The sequence below is a fragment of the Crinia signifera genome, chromosome 19 (assembly GCF_055691185.1).
Source record: "Crinia signifera chromosome 19, ASM5569118v1, whole genome shotgun sequence".
Classification (NCBI taxonomy): domain Eukaryota; kingdom Metazoa; phylum Chordata; class Amphibia; order Anura; family Myobatrachidae; genus Crinia; species Crinia signifera.
The window spans coordinates 11,597,777-11,614,857 of record NC_139226.1 but is presented as its reverse complement, the minus strand read 5'-3'; the positions used below and the strand labels follow the sequence as shown (position 1 = coordinate 11,614,857).

The 17,081-nt window shown below is 48.1% G+C and overlaps 1 long non-coding RNA gene across 2 annotated transcripts; it reads right to left on the bottom strand.

Annotated features, from left to right (window-relative positions):
* Nucleotides 1–5,398: 5,398 nt before the first annotated feature.
* Nucleotides 5,399–11,861, bottom strand: LOC146042113 (uncharacterized). 2 transcript variants are annotated; one of them, XR_014463742.1, is made up of 3 exons: nucleotides 11,662–11,861; nucleotides 6,609–6,854; nucleotides 5,399–6,566 (listed from the first exon to the last, which is right to left on the bottom strand). It is a non-coding gene; the product is annotated as an uncharacterized LOC146042113 (long non-coding RNA). The 2 variants fall into 2 exon arrangements; XR_014463741.1 differs by lacking the exon at nucleotides 11,662–11,861 and having other exon boundaries at nucleotides 6,609–7,118.
* Nucleotides 11,862–17,081: the final 5,220 nt, after the last annotated feature.

The window sequence follows — 17,081 nt, the reverse complement described above, 5'->3', positions numbered from 1 at the left end:
TGTAGCACAAGAAGGCACCCCTTGTTTTGATCCAAAGTTCTAAGGAGTTACGTTCCGGTATCCTTAATAAAGAAAGTGGCTGTAAGGGTTCTGGGAGTGTCCCCGTCAATCTAACTCCGTTGCCTCTGGCTGGAATCGACGGATGTGTGCAGGGCTAGGCTTCACCTGGGCCCATCTCGGCTGAAGGGCGAATTAGGTCCGCCCCACTCCACTACAGGCAGGTCTTATGTATAGACAACACGTCCGCCGAGGCCAGGAGAGAGCAAGGGGACAACTAACTAAAACACCAGAAACGGGGAACTCCCAGAAACCCCAGGGGAGCAACAATGCTCAGCAGATGACACAAAATGAACATGAATGCACCGGTACCAATAGTGCCAATACAGGGTGTAGGTGTAACAATACACTGAGATGTAATAAGCAACTGTAACCATATAAAGCAATAGACAGGTGGGTATTCCCCAACTTAGCTGAGAGATGTAATGCAGCAGAGAAGTTGGGACACCGCAGCACAGCCTTGCAGGACAACCCAGAACAGGTACACTGGATCACGGGAATGACACTCTGGGTACACGGTACATCAAACAGACTGGACAGACGAGGGTTAACCAGCAGGGACCAGGAACACCACTGAACAGTACTTCAGGATCCAGGGAGCACAACAGACTGGCAGGGACGCAGCACAACTGGGATACAGGCTGGACATAAACTGACTGAAGCTGGACAGAGTGGACTACACAGTGAACTGCACAATGAAACTGAATAATATAACTGGCCCAGGAGTGAGTGTGCAGAGGGTTTTTATAGTGAGCACAATGTGGTGCTGATTACACATTGCCTATAGGTGAGCACTGCAGGCTAGGAGCCTAATTAAGACACCTGAGTCCTGATAACACAGCACAGCAAGTAAGCTGCAATGGCCCAGGCTGACCACTGGAGGCCACCAGCGAGTAAACACACACACACAGGCTGGGAAAAACCCAGGGAGCAGAATCCAGGGAAAACATAAACTACACACAGAATATGAATCTGCGCATAACACTGATCCGCTGGAGGCGGATCGTAACAGTACCCCCCCCCCCTTGAAGAGGGGTCAAGGGACCCCAATACCAGGTTCCTCACTACATGGAGAATACCAAACCCTGGCATGGGGGTACTCACAAACAAACAGGAACAAGCTGCGGCTGCCTGCAACTTGTAACAGTGCCCCCCTCTCAAAGGTGGCCTTCGGACACAACAAGACCAGACAAACAGATATGACAAACAGGACAAAGCAAAAGGTCAGTGCTTATTCTTCTTTTTCCTTCTCTTTGAATGGCTATGAAAGGAAGATAGAGAAGCACATCCTGCAGTCAAGGCAATAGGCTTAAACTCTTGTGCCAGCTCTCCAAAATCTTGAGGACTTTCGGTGGACAAGACAGATTTAGCAGAATTTGAGCAAGATTCTCTGGGACTAAATCTCTCAAAAACTGCATCACTAAATGCCCGGAAATCCTTAAGAAGGGGATCTTCAGAATTAATCAATTTGATCGCCCATTTGGAAGGCTTCCCTGTGAAGGAGTAGATCATATAGGACACAATATTATCAGAAGTGATACCTAAAAATGGTCTGGACTCCATAATGGAGACATAGTGGTTAGCGAGCGCAACAAATTGGGCTAAGTCCCCATCAAAGACTAGAGATGTAGAGATATCATCCAAAGAGTCGCAATTGGCTTTATTATCACCTGACTGATAAGACTGCATAGCTGGGGTTATGGCACTTGAGGCTTTGATTTTAGGGACCTCGTTAGAGTCAGTAACTAACTGAAACTGTGGGCCCCCGCTCGTTGCGAAAAACTGAGACTGTGGGCCCCCGCTCGGGGCTGCGGCCTCGACACAGGCCTGAACCCCTTCTGGGGCGACACCAACTTGAACCCCTTCTGGGGCGACACCGGCTTGAACCCCTTCTGGTGCGACACCGGCTTGAACCCCTTCTGGGGCGACACCGGCTTGAACCCCTTCTGGGGCGACACCGGCTTGAACCCCTTCTGGTGCGACACCGGCTTGAACCCCTTCTGGGGCGACACCGGCTTGAACCCCTTCTGGGGCGACACCGGCTTGAACCCCTTCTGGGGCGACACTGGCTTGAACCCCTTCTGGGGCGACACCGGCTTGAACCCCACTCGGGGCTGCGCACTTCGGGACCCCACTCGGGGCTGCGCACTTCGGGACCCCACTCGGGGCTGCGCACTTTGGGACCCCACTCTGAGCTACAAACTGTGGCTGTGGGCCCCCACTCGGGGCTACAAACTGTGGCTGTGGGCCCCCACTTGGGGCTACAAACTGTGGCTGTGGGCCCCCACTTGGGGCTACAAACTGTGGCTGTGGGCCCCCACTTGGGGCTACAAACTGTGGCTGTGGGCCCCCACTTGGGGCTACAAACTGTGGCTGTGGGCCCCCACTCGGGGCTGCGGCCTTTGGGCCCCCACTCGGGGCTGCGGCCTTTGGGCCCCCGTATCTGACCGGCTCGGCGGGCCCCCGGCATCTGACCGGCTCGGCGGGCCCCCGGCATCTGACCGGCTCGGCGGGCCCCCGGCATCTGACCGGCTCGGCGGGCCCCCGGCATCAGACCGGCTCGGCGGGCCCCCGGCATCTGACCGGCTCGGCGGGCCCCCGGCATCTGACCGGCTCGGCGGGCCCCCGGCATCTGACCGGCTCGGCGGGCCCCCGGCATCTGACCGGCTCGGCGGGCCCCCGGCATCTGACCGGCTCGGCGGGCCCCCGGCATCAGACCGGCTCGGCGGGCCCCCGGCATCTGACCGGCTCGGCGGGCCCCCGGCATCTGACCGGCTCGGCAGGCCCCCGGCATCTGACCGGCTCGGCGGGCCCCCGGCATCAGACCGTAGAGCTTTGACCGTAGAACACTTTTATGCTTCTCCTGAACCTCCGGGTTTAAGGACTCGCTGCCTAATAACTCCTTAGACAGGGTCTCATTAGGGGCTGAATTAACCCCAGTGACCTCGGGAAGGATCAGAAATATTTCAGTAAAGAGTTTTTGCAGCTGCAGTAGGGACTGCTGCAAAATCTCCAACCGCCCAGATTTAAAGGTATTGAATGCCAAATTTGGGGCCGCTAATGACTCTTGCATGGCCTGCATGAGATGGCCGTGCAAGGTTACTTTGCAAAAGACTATGACACAACAACTGAGACAAGGCAAATAAAACTGTGACAAGGCAAGACTGTGACAAGGCAAAAAAAACTGCTGGACTAAGAGGGCAGAACTCAGCTCCAGAGTATCTGTTATGGCCAGTTATAATGTAAGGGTTCTGGGAGTGTCCCCGTCAATCTAACTCCGTTGCCTCTGGCTGGAATCGACGGACGTGTGCAGGGCTAGGCTTCACCTGGGCCCGTCTCGGCTGAAGGGCGAATTAGGTCCGCCCCACTCCGCTACAGGCAGGTCTTATGTATAGACAACACGTCCGCCGAGGCCAGGAGAGAGCAAGGGGACAACTAACTAAAACACCAGAAACGGGGAACTCCCAGAAACCCCAGGGGAGCAACAATGCTCAGCAGATGACACAAAATGAACATGAATGCACCGGTACCAATAGTGCCAATACAGGGTGTAGGTGTAACAATACACTGAGATGTAATAAGCAACTGTAACATATAAAGCAATAGACAGGTGGGTATTCCCCAACTTAGCTGAGAGATGTAATGCAGCAGAGAAGTTGGGACACCGCAGCACAGCCTTGCAGGACAACCCAGAACAGGTACACTGGATCACGGGAATGAAACTCTGGGTACACGGTACACAGTGGCGGAGATACCATAAGGCAGCCCCCGCCGCTGCTTGGGGGAGCGGGGCTGCGTGGGCGCCGGGTGCCGGACAAGTGAGTGTGTCACGGCACTCTCAGAGCCAGAGGCAGGCATCCTGTGAAAGCTCTCCCCTCTGCTGCGGCTGCCTGCAGCAGCCAATACATTGTGTACTACTCTGCCTCTGACTGTCTGTGTGAGGGTGCTCAGTGACAATGCCCCATGACTGGTCACTGAGCGTCCCCACACAGACAGCCACAGAGCTCCCTCTTCCTCTGTGCCTGCTATTCCCCCTGCACCTGGGAGTCCTCTGGCTGCACCAAAGAGCAGCGTCTCTCAGTCAGCGCTGGCTGAGCTCCAGTGACGTGCGGTGAGGTCAGTCACTGGTTGAAGGTGAATCGATCATGCGCCGATGTATCGATTTCCTCATATATTAATTACCTTATTTGACCTCAGTGTGAAGACCCCTTAGAGCTCCGTGAGAGTGTAACCTCATATGATATGACCAGTAACGAGGACCACAGATACAAGGTTGAACTCTGATTTAATTATGACAAAAACAACATATTTATACATGCCATACGGCGCTGGTTCAATTACATGATTGGTTAATATTTGGTGCAGAGGTAGGGAAATAACAGCGTCTATGTGGGGTGGCTTATACGTCGCCTTATAGGGGAGTGTGTATTATTCGTTAGTTATGAGAAATCACAGGCTGTACAGTTTCTGAGGAAAGTTACAAAGTGCATGATAGCTGGCGAGTACTGGAAACAAGCCAGAACATAACTTCTTGAGATAAGCAGGAACACAAACTATAAGACAGAGAAACAAGATGGCTGATTAACCCTTCAATCCCCTCTTAGAATCAATGTCCTTTTTAGACAATTTGATTCTTGTAGATGGCATCTTGTTTGGTACGGTGAATTTTGACATATTCACCATAATCTTCTGGTGAGGGAGGGCTTTTGGCGAGATCAGTGTACATAGCAGGTGTTACATTATCCAGGTTCTTGGAACCAATCTTCTTGCATATGGGAAAGACACAATATCCTACTATCATAAGTACGATAATTACAATGAGAATAAATATGCCTATTTGTGTTAGTGCGTGTTTCCAATCATTTAACCATCCAAACCAGCTACTCCAGGGGTCCGTGACACCTGAGTTCTTCTTGAGTTCGATGGATAAATCTTCTAGATGTTTAATAGCTAGGGTAGTTTTCCCATTAGGACCTGTGTTGTCTGGGATATAAGTACAGCATCCATCAACCTTACCTATGTACACACAGGTTCCTCCTTTCTCGGCAAGCATCATATCTAAAGCCATACGATTCTGAAAAGTCATTTGAGAGGTGGCTTCTAACTGTTCAGCAATACCTTTTAAAGCATCTCTAGTATCATTAACAAAACGCTGCTGATTATAATATATATAATTTATCCAGTCCACGTTCTTATTGATTGTCACTTGGGGAATTAGAGACTCAAAGCCAGCAGCGACTTCATCTCGAGCCTTAAATTCATCTGGAACTCCCCGAGGGACACCAATAGTATCGATATATATATGTGGATCGAAACTTTCCTTGGGGGCATCTCTCTTAGCTCTAGAGTGTGTGTTTGTGTTACCTGTGGGAGGAGGTTGAGGAAGGTTGGCTGGGAGGATGTGAATGGGCATGATAATCTTTGCCAGGGCACATTCTCCTTTCCAAGGGCTATTTAGTTTTGTCCTCAATTTCATATCTCCACAGATAAAATAGATATCACCCAATGATTTCTTCATGGTGGGTATGCTGATATTTCTTCGTTCAGCACAATACCCATCAGGAAATAATTTCAATTGTACAACATTTTGATCAGTACTAGTAGAGAAATAACAAGTGTAATTACCGGGGTAAATAGTTATAGTACTACCAGGGTTGGTATTCTTTGTCATAATGGGGTATTCCTTTTTCCATTGTTCACATTTGGCTTCTTCCACTATGGTATCAGTGTATAAACTAAAAAAGCACTTATCCTGATCGGGAGGTATGCGTATGGGTACAGTACCTAAATGGGGTCTGGACTTTCCACATACATAGCAATCAGTTTGATTAACCTTGCGGGCATTATACTTCATCCATTCTAACCAGTAATTTACGTCAGATAATCCAGTCTCTATGGATATAGTGTCTTCGTAAGTGGGGTTGTTAATGGCCAACATTTCATTAAAAGTGGTGACATGTGGTTTAAAGAATGATGGTGGTGTTTTAGGTTTTACAGTGGCTTTGAGGGCGGTGTATTCTGGGTTATCATACATGTCTTTTAAATGGAATCTTCCCCTTGGGCCCCCGCTTTTTCCTGATTGATATTTACCCATGACATATAGTCCGGCATCGCCCCAGTAAGTACTAGTGACACAGATATATATGTGACTTACAGCGTGTGATGTGTGGTGGATGTTACACAGCCAGGGCAGCGGTGGTTCTCCTCGATTCCCGCCTTGATTGTTTGAACAAGATACAATATCACAATAAGAAAATATAAAAGTAGCGACAGTCGTGCTAGAAGAATTATACCAGAAGGTAAAACGTCCATCATTCTGAGTAATATCAACTTCAGCAAAGCAGTTATAAAGAACAAGCCCGAGTAAAGTCGCTAGGGCTAAGGTGGGGGGAATCATGTCCTGTGTCGTTGTCCTCGGCTTCAGAATGTTGTATTTCTGATTCCTCGTCACTTCCAACCGGCAGTTCTTCTCCAGGTTGGAGGTCAGAGCCACTGGCCCCCGTTATTACCTCGTCCTGTTGGAGGTCAGGGCTGTCTGCCCCCGTTATCACCTCTCTCGTCCCGTCTGTGTCAGTCTCGGGATCGGTGTCGACCTCTGTGTTGACGTGTGGTGGAGGTGGAATTTTCTTCACTCTGGATGCATGGATCCACGTTGGTCCTTCGTCGGTGAGGACAGCCGTCCTGGTAACCGCGACCACTTCTGTTTCTGGACCGTAGGTGAAGTCTCCTGGATGCTTATTTCTGGGTAGGATCTTTACAACGACCTTGTCTCCAACCCTAAATGGGTGAGTGGGTATCTGTGGATGAGAAGGATTCTTAAAGATAACATTTTGTTCTAACTCATTAAGTTTCTCCATTAGGGATCTAACGTACTCTTCTCTTATTACGTCTAGATCTCCCTCAGTTGTAACTAGTGGTTTCTTTGCCCAGGGCGTGGGAAAAGGTCTACCCATTAGTATTTCGAAGGGGGAGTATCCTAGAGTTTTTTGTGGCGTCATTCTAATTTCAGCCAATACAATAGGGAGGATTTGTTTCCATTTAGCGAATGTACCTCCCGTGGCTTTACGTAGTTTATCCTTAAGAGTACGGTTCATGCGTTCCACGATACCGGAACTTTGAGGGTGATATGGAATGTGAAACTTCCATTGTATTTGTAAAGCTTTGACCAATTCTGCAGTAATTTTCGCCGTAAAGGCTGAGCCTTTGTCACTATTGATTTGGAGCGGACATCCCCATCACGGAATGATTTCTCGCGTGAGTATGCGGCTACGGTTTTTGCGTCTTCTGACTTTGTGGGATAAGCCTCAGGCCATCGTGAGAACATGTCGACAATGACGAGGGCGTATTCCTGTTTGCCTGCATTGTTAATGTGTGTAAAGTCTATTTGCAGGTGAGTGAATGGAGTGGTTGGGTATTCTAGGTGCTGGTGTCTTGCTTTGTCTGGGTTATTTGGGTTGTTTCTGAGACATATTATACACCTACTGATGTATTGTTTAATGAGATCTTTTGCATTTGTGATATAAAAATCGTTTGAGAGGAGTAGGGTGGTTGTGACTATACTATGGTGTCCTATTCCATGGTAATGTGCTATGAACAGTGAAGCACTGGTTTGGGGTATACATGGTTTCCCCTCTTTGCAGATTAATCCAGTCCGTGGATTCTTCTGCAAAATTGGATATGTCCAGTCTGAAAGATCAGAGTTAGAGGCAGCCGCCTGTAATTCTGTGAGTAAATAGGTATCATCTAGTGATGGTGGTGAGATAACAGCAAGAATGAGGTTGTAAGTTTCTGTAGTGGCAGCCCGTTTAGCAGCGGCGTCAGCTAAGGCGTTGCCTCTGCTGATGTCATCTTTTCCTCCAGTGTGAGCTTTGCAGTGGAGAATGGCGAGCTGTGATGGCAGGGTGATTGCGTGTAATAGGTCAGTGATGAGTTGGGCATGGGATATGCCTTTTCCATCCGCGCCTGTGAATCCTCGGCGTTGCCAGATCATACCATGATCATGGACAACACCGTAGGCGTATTTGGAGTCTGTGTAGATTGTTACAGGTTTGCCTGAATATAGGTGACATGCTCTAGTGAGTGCAATGAGTTCTGCAGCCTGTGCTGACTGTAAGGGAACTGCTTTTGCCTCTAGAGTGATATCAGGAAGTTTGACGACTGCGTATCCTGCTTGGTACGTGTTGTCATTTGGTCGACTGCAAGAGCCGTCGACAAAGATCATGTCAGCATGCGGGACAGGTATAGTGTACATGTCTGTTCTGGGTGAAGTCTCTGAGTCAATAGTCAATGCACAGTCGTGTTGGGGAGGTGCCTCGTCGTCAGGGCCTCTTAGCCCTAAAAGGGCATTGAGTACGGGGACCGGTCCTTCAGAGTTTGTTGCATATTTAATGGTGAGAGAAGGGTTACTAAGTAGGAGTACTTCATAACCACTAAGCCTTTGAGCTGACATGTGTTGCGTGTGCAGGCCATTGAGAATGGAAAGGACGTTATGTGTGGTATGTAACACGGTAGGATGTCCTAGTGTCAGTGTGGTAGACATCTCAACAACCATTGCACAGGCAGCCAGGGCTCGAAGACAAGCCGGCATTCCTTGCACAGTGACAGGCATTACTTTTGAAAAGAATGCGACAGGGCGCATTTTGCCTCCATGAAGTTGGGTGAGCACGCCCGCCATGGTTGTACAGGTGTCCCTTGCAAACAAATGGAATGTTAACAGATAATCCGGGAGGCCAAGCGCGGGACTCTTTACTAACATTTCTCTCAACTTTGCAAATGCAGAAAACATTACATTAGACCATTCTATAACCTTGGGTTTGTCTTTGAGTGTACATTGTCTCAAGATGTTATCGTAATAGGAACAATCAGAAATCCACTGTCTGCAGTAATTTACCATACCCAAGAAAGACAGCATATCCTTCTGGGTAGTTGGGGTGACCAGGCCCAATACAGACTGTATGCGTTGTGGACTGATTTTCCTTTCTCCCTCAGAGAGTACAAAACCCAGGTAATTGACATTTGTTTTACACCATTGCAGTTTAGCTTTTGACACCTTGTGTCCACATTCTGATAACCAGTTTAACAGTGAAATTCCATCTAACCGGCTGGCCTCCTCGGTGGTACTACAGAGAAGCAGATCATCTGCATACTGTAGCAGGACAGAACCATGGGGGGGGGTGCCAGGGAGCCAATGTGGCTTGGAGGACTATGCTATAGACCACTGGAGAGTCAATATAGCCTTGGGGTAAACGACACCAGGTTAATTGTTTACCTTCAAAGGAAAAGGCAAATAGTAATTGGGTCTCTGTGTCTATAGGAATGCTAAAAAACGCATTTTTCAAGTCTATGACACTAAAGTGGGTATTGTCTAGAGAACACTGGCTGTGTGTCTGGTTTGAGTTTGGCTTTGTAGGGTGTGCATGGTACGAAACCAGTGTCATAAGGGCCAGTGGCCCAAATTCTATCATCAATTTGATCAAGTGAGTTGTCCAGAGTATTTTGTAGTGACACAAAGTGTGGGGAGGTGACTTGGAGCCCACTCCCTTGTGGAGAGGGTGAGATGGAGATGTGGAATTTACTAAACAAGTCACGGCCTAGTAAGTTAACAGGACATTCTGGGATGATCCTGAATTGGTGTATACCTAAATGTTTTCCCTTGTCAGAGCGTATGATAACTGGGTCAGTCAGGTAAGTGTCTGTGGGTATCCCGTTGATTCCCATTGAAGGAGTAGTCTTTTGCAGTTCACCATCATAGTGTAAGGAACACAGGACACTGGTTGTGGCACCGCTATCTACCAAAAAGGGTAGTTTCTTCCTATTCACATATAATGTGATAAGGGGTGCATCTTCCCAGTGGGTGGTAAATTGGACAAAAGATAGGATACCCTCCTCCGGGCCCCGTCACAGGGTGGGGTCGGACCAGTCAACCCTAAAACGTACATGTTCTTGAACGGGTGTGGGGCCACGGGCTGCTCTGGGTGGCCCTTGTGTGAAAGGTGGTTGTTGGGGCCTTTGTGGGCCTTGTGATGGTCTGAAGGGTTTCCTTTGACCATATTGGGGTGCCCTACTCTGTCTATTTGGTGGGCCCCTGTTGTCTTGTTGATAACTGTGTGTTGTGACAATTGTCTTTTTCATGTCAAAACATCCAGCTGCCTCCTTTTCATACAAATGGGTCTCAAATTCCTGGAGGGTGTCTGAAGTCCAGGAAGAGACACTTTGTTTAACTGGCGTGGAAATGGAGGGGTGTAGGTTATTGATAAAGGTGGAAATGAGTAAAGGGAATATTTCAAGAAATAGTCCCGTTTCCTCAGTCCAGCATCTTTTAAATCTCTTCCAAAATTCAGTGACTGTAGGTTTCTATTTACATGAAACTGCAATAGGCAGCGATGTTCAGTGTTAGGGAGAGAGAGGCCAATACTGCAGCTTCCCCCTCAAACCCCCCTCTTCCAGCAAAGACACAGAAGCCTAGCAGGAATCCGCCGTACACCCTGAGAGCTCAACAGAAAATAGATCTTTCAAAGCTGAACTGGTGTACGGTGATTTCATTCCACATGTCAGTTATCTCCTGTGCTTTGTTAAGGGGATAGTCTGCAGCTGTTTACTATATTGCAGGGATCGGGGTATTAATACTGGGGACTTGATTCCAGTCCCATCTATTATATTGTCCACCTCATGGATTAACAAGGTAATAATTTGTGGGCAACATACTCCTTACATATTTCACTAGGTAATGGGGGTGGATAGACTGTTTTATTCTTACTATTATTTCCACCCATGTCGGGGTATGATTGTGTATCAATATTTCTGACTATGAATGGGAGCGTGGAAAGTTCTTAATACTCAGACCAGGGGCTCCGTCTCAGTCAGGCAGGTCGGGACCTATGGCAGCAGACTGTGAGGGTTGGTCTTTATCTGAATATTATATGAACTATATTTCCTCTAGATACATCCCATTAAATATAAAAGTACAAAATGTTAGTGAAACAACAGACCGTCTACGTGACGGTGGACAGAGTCTTGTTGTTATGTGAATACTGTATATGAAGCCTCACGTTGCGTTACCCTTAAGAGTGAGGGAGCATAAAGTCCGCAAGTCTGTTGGCATACAGTAATCAATGAGACTATTGAAAGGGGTTATTGTGCGTCAACTTACCAACCGCACTGGTTTACAAAGAAATACAGATATCACAAGTGTGTATACTTACCAATCACACAAGGATATTGAAACAAGAAAAACTTATACTTCAAACTAAACATAGTAAGAAAATTTGGCCAATGAAATAGTGGGTGTTCAAAATGAGGTTCTATTTGAATAAAGACCCCTGGTCTTCTTCGTACTCCAAGTACGGTATCTGATCCCAGATCAGTTGTGTACACAAAACAAAGATAGAAGATTATAACTTCTATAAACTGACATCCAATATCCCCCGGGGATAGAGTCACAGGTTCAGGATCGAGTCTGTCCGTAACCTCACAGCGGATTCTGGGTAGACTTTTATAGTCTCATGACATCCGTGTAGGAATGGACCTCGCATCCCGCGGCAGAGCCCCCACTTGAAGGTGAATCGATCATGCGCCGATGTATCGATTTCCTCATATATTAATTACCTTATTTGACCTCAGTGTGAAGACCCCTTAGAGCTCCGTGAGAGTGTAACCTCATATGATATGACCAGTAACGAGGACCACAGATACAAGGTTGAACTCTGATTTAATTATGACAAAAACAACATATTTATACATGCCATACGGCGCTGGTTCAATTACATGATTGGTTAATATTTGGTGCAGAGGTAGGGAAATAACAGCGTCTATGTGGGGTGGCTTATACGTCGCCTTATAGGGGAGTGTGTAGTATTCGTTAGTTATGAGAAATCACAGGCTGTACAGTTTCTGAGGAAAGTTACAAAGTGCATGATAGCTGGCGAGTACTGGAAACAAGCCAGAACATAACTTCTTGAGATAAGCAGGAACACAAACTATAAGACAGAGAAACAAGATGGCTGATTAACCCTTCACTGGTGAGGCTCTGTATTTTGTATATGAGGAGAAAGTCTATGAAGGCATACTAATGAATATATTATATATCTATAAATTTGGTTCTGTGCGGTCAGGACTGTCTGACTGGTGTGCTGGAAGATCCTCTGTGTCACTACCCAGGGGGACATGATATGTGTGTGGTGTAAGGCACCTTCTAAAGGCCATGCAACTACACTACTCTCATTGCACAGTGGGGTTAGTCCGACACCATGAAGTAATGTGCATAGAAACATGAGGCTGAAGTTAGCTATACAGTATACATGCTGGGAGGAGGAATACTGGGGAGTCCTATAGAGGAGGCTGAGCCATACCTGGGCTCACAGAGGCAGGATCTCCTCCTGGTGCATTGTTACTCCTTCCTCGGTCACCTTTCAGGAACAGCAGTTCCCGCAGACCAGCTTAATGCACCCGGAAAACGCATGCTGTGCTCCCCCGAGCTCCTAGCACAAAGGACAAGGAGCGCTACCATCACGGCCCCCGCTCTGTGTGGACTCGTGAGACTGTGATGTGCTGCCCTGCGCTGTTAACAAATCCCGCTGCCTTCCATCGCAGATGCCCGTTACTGCCGCCCACTACCACCGCCGCCGGTGCTCCAAAGTTGCAGGTCATACCTTCATTGAGGGGCGGGGGGGAGAATTGTCTGGCGATGTGTCACCCCCGGCTGGTCCAGCAGCTGCAGGCTCCGATCAAGGCAAATAGGGCTGCCTCTGACCGAATACAGGCTGTCTGTACGTGACAGACTGTATCCGCTGTCCAATCACATCTGTCTCAGTGACAGCCCTGTCACTGAGGCAGATGTGTCAGTGACGCTTCCCCATTGGTTTCTAATGGGCTTTTCAGACACTTTTTTTTGCCCGTCCTAAGCTCTGCCCCCCACTGCTGACACGTTTCAATTGTCAGCAAGAGGCAAAGCTCCCGCTGCCTCCCAGACTCCCTACAGCATCCCACCACATAAATTAAGATATTTATTACACAGTATACTGTATGTGTTTTAAATATCTTTGTATTTTCTTTTTAATCATTTGGGACAGGTGAGGCTCTGCCTCCCCTGCCTCCCCTGACTGCACGTCCCTGCTGAGCTCCCTGCTCTCCTTAGCCAGTGCCCGCTCACCTTGGCCCGCCCCCTCAAGCTGCAGTCCATCCTCACCCTCCTGGTCGGCTTCCAGAAGTTCCGCCATTCGCGGACATTTTGGGGGTGTGGCCTAATGCCGTGAAGTGCCCGCCCACATAAGAAGTCCCTGACTGACCTGTGCTCCCACCGAGGCTGCTGTCTGGTATAATGAGGTATTATAGTTATAGGTATTATAGTATTATAGGCCCACACTCTCATTTTCTGTTGCTGCCCCCTCCCCCTCTCTCTGACACTGACCCCTCCTCCTCTTTCTCTGGCGCCATCTCCTCCCCCTCTTTCTCTGGCGCGTCTCCTCCCCCTCTTTCTTTGGCACCATCTCCTCCCCCTCTTTCTCTGGTGCCATCTCCTCCCCCTCTTTCTCTGGCGTTGTCTCCTTCCCCATCTCTCTGAGGCCGTCTCCCCCCCTTTCTCTCTGACGCTGTCTCCTTCCCCTCTCTCTGACACCATCTCCTTCCCCCTCTCTCTGACACTGTCTCCTTCCCCCTCTCTCTGGAGCTGTCTCCTTCCCCCTCTCTCTGATGCTGTCTCCTCCCCCTCTCTCTGACGCTGTGTCCTCCCCCTCTCTCTGACGCTGTCTCCTTCCCCCTCTCTCTCATACTGTCTCCTCCCCCTCTCTCTCTGGAGCTGTCTCCTTCCCCCTCTCTCTGACGCTGTCTCCTCCCCCTCTCTCTGATGCTGTCTCCTCCCCCCTCTCTCTGACGCTATCTCCTCCCCTCTCTCTCTGACGCTGTGTCCTCCCCCCTCTCTCTGACGCTGTGTCCTCCCCCCTCTCTCTGACGCTGTCTCCTCCCCCTCTCTCTGACGCTGTCTCCTTCCCCCTCTCTCTGACACTGTCTCCTCCCCCTCTCTCTCTGGAGCTGTCTCCTTCCCCCTCTCTCTGACGCTGTCTCCTCCCCCCTCTCTCTGGAGCTGTCTCCTCCCCCCTCTCTCTGACGCTGTCTCCTCCCCCCTCTTTCTGGAGCTGTCTCCTCCCCCCTCTCTCTGGAGCTGTCTCCTCCCCCTCTCTCTGATGCTGTCTCCTCCCCCTCTCTCTGATGCTGTCTCCTTCCCCCTCTCTATGATGCTGTCTCCTCCCCCTCTCTCTCTGATGCTGTCTCCTCCCCCTTTTTTGTTTAACATATAAAACCAATCACTGAGAACATTTTATAAGCAATTATTTTATAAAAAATTACTCAGAACTAGACTCGTTAAGACCTCGTGGCCGCAAGGTGCCAGTTTTAGACATAACATGGCCACGCTTAAATATAAAATCATAGACCATGTGCCCCCATCACTTAGAGGGGGAAACAGAGCAAAAAAGATGCTACAGTTAGAGTCCCATTGGATATATCGTTTAGACACCTTGCGGCCGCGAGGTCTTAACGAATCTTTAGGGCTGAGTAATTTTTTATAAAATAATTGTTTATAAAATGTTCTCAGTGACTGGTTTTATATGTTAAACAAATCATAACTCTGAACCGTTCTCCACATAGGATCATACTGTGTCCCTCAAGGTGCTTTTCATGATTATTAAGATATAGAAGTAATGTCAGCGTTAAGTGTAATAAGTTTGTCTTTTTTAAAAACATTTTTTTACCTATATGATAATCACTGTAAATGGAGCATGTATGTTCCTCTTCTTTAAACCACTGTACACATGTTTTTTGCCATTTTTAATTCACATGTTATGTGTGCACTCTTGTTAGATGCTGCCGAGGAGACCCCGGGAGAAGTGTCTCTGTCTCCCTGACAACGCAGCCACCTCCTGCACGATACAGCCGCCGGGATATGACGTCATCGGTGCTGGATGGAGACGGAGGCGGGCAGCGTCGACGGGCGGACGGATGGACGGCTTCCCCGGCGTCGATTGGTGTGGCATTGTAATTGCTATTAAGGTGTGTGGTATAATGTGCAATGGGTATTACGTTGTGTATGTGGCATAACTATCTTATGGACATTACAGTATGTGGCATAATGTGTAAGGGTCATTATATTGTCTGGTATAATTTATTTATTTATTTACAGTTTCTTATATAGCGCAGCATATTCCGTTGTGCTTCACAATTGGAAACAACAGTGATTAAACAAACTGGGTAGATACAAACCGATATGGAGGTAGGATGGCCCTGCTCGCAAGCATACAGTGTGTGGCATATTGTCTAATAAGTATTGGTTCTTCATAAATTCTTTGTGTTTTTCTTTAATTTGGGGGGGGGGGGGGGGGGAGGGCATATTTTTACTGTTCGCATTGAGAACCTAATTGCCAAGAAACAGTTTGGTTTTTCTTTTAACAAAAATGGGCGGGGGGGGGCGCCAGAATTTTTTTTGGCAGGGGGAGCTAAATTTCTTGTTACGCCACTGACGGTACATCAAACAGACTGGACAGACGAGGGTTAACCAGCAGGGACCAGGAACACCACTGAACAGTACTTCAGGATCCAGGGAGCACAACAGACCGGCAGGGACACAGCACGACTGGGATACAGGCTGGACATAAACTGACTGAAGCTGGACAGAGTGGACTACACAGTGAACTGCACAATGAAACTGAACAATATAACTGGCACCGGAGTGTGTGAGCAGAGGGTTTATTATAGTGAGCACAATGTGGTGCTGATTACACATTGCCTATAGGTGAGCACTGCAGGCTAGGAGCCTAATTAAGACACCTGAGTCCTGATAACACAGCACAGCAAGTAAGCTGCAATGGCCCAGGCTGACCACTGGAGGCCACCAGTGAGTAAACACACACACAGGCTGGGAAAAACCCAGGGAGCAGAATCCAGGGAAAACATAAACTACACACAGAATATGAATCTGCGCATAACACCGATCCGCTGGAGGCGGATCGTAACAGTGGCCTAATGATTAATAGCCACATACGGCACTGATGTTTATTATATCTATTGTATATCATTTTTTGAGATACTTAATGTGTTAACAGGAAGACCGCTTTGTATAATAGAAGATTGTATATTGACAGGTTGTTGAATCTACTAGATATCCAGCCTCTTCTATCTATAACAGAAATCTGGTTTCCTGGTATCAGGGATACTTTTCCCTCTATTGTCAGTTGTGTGTGATTATACATAATAGCAGTCCTTTATATACTCTGAAACATTTTGTCCTGTTGGTATTGTCTAGTTATCTGAAATAAATGCGACAGTTGTGGTGACTAAATCCTGGAAACCATAGGACATCGGTGAGACATTAGACTGATATATTGTATTGTAATTCCATTACAAACTCCTGATATATGTGCATTTGTCATTTGCAGCATCTCAGTGTAATACCAGCAACCACATGACTGCATAGTAATAGGACACTGTGCTGGCAACAGCATTGCAACATTGTTCTAAACTCTTTGCTTCTGTGTTACTACTTACAGTATATCAGTAATTTGATGTAACAATAATAAGTGGGATAATACCACATTAGAAGCATATCTAATATTCCCTTATAAGGTATATTTTCGCTAGCTTGCGATCAAGTACATGTAGCTAAACGATATAAAAGTACAGCAGCTATTAAACACACGTTTACAGTAATAGTGACTGTTATACTTCTTGTAATGGGCATTACGGTGTGTAATGGACCCGATTTTTGCCCCCTATGCGATGAAACATTGTATAAGCACCCTAAAGGGTGCTTTCAAGCGTGGCGAGCCCCGCGAGGGGACGCGGATACCTTCACAGGTATCCGCATCCCTTCGTGGGCTTCACAGGTATCCCCGTCTGCTCGCCACGCTTCGAGCTCGCCACGCTTCGAGCTCGCCACACTTTCTATTCTCAACTCCACACCGACGTGGATAGTGGGGGTATGAAAAGGTCGGAGGACGCGTACTGCCGCCCCTCGTGGGCTCGCTGCGCTCACCACG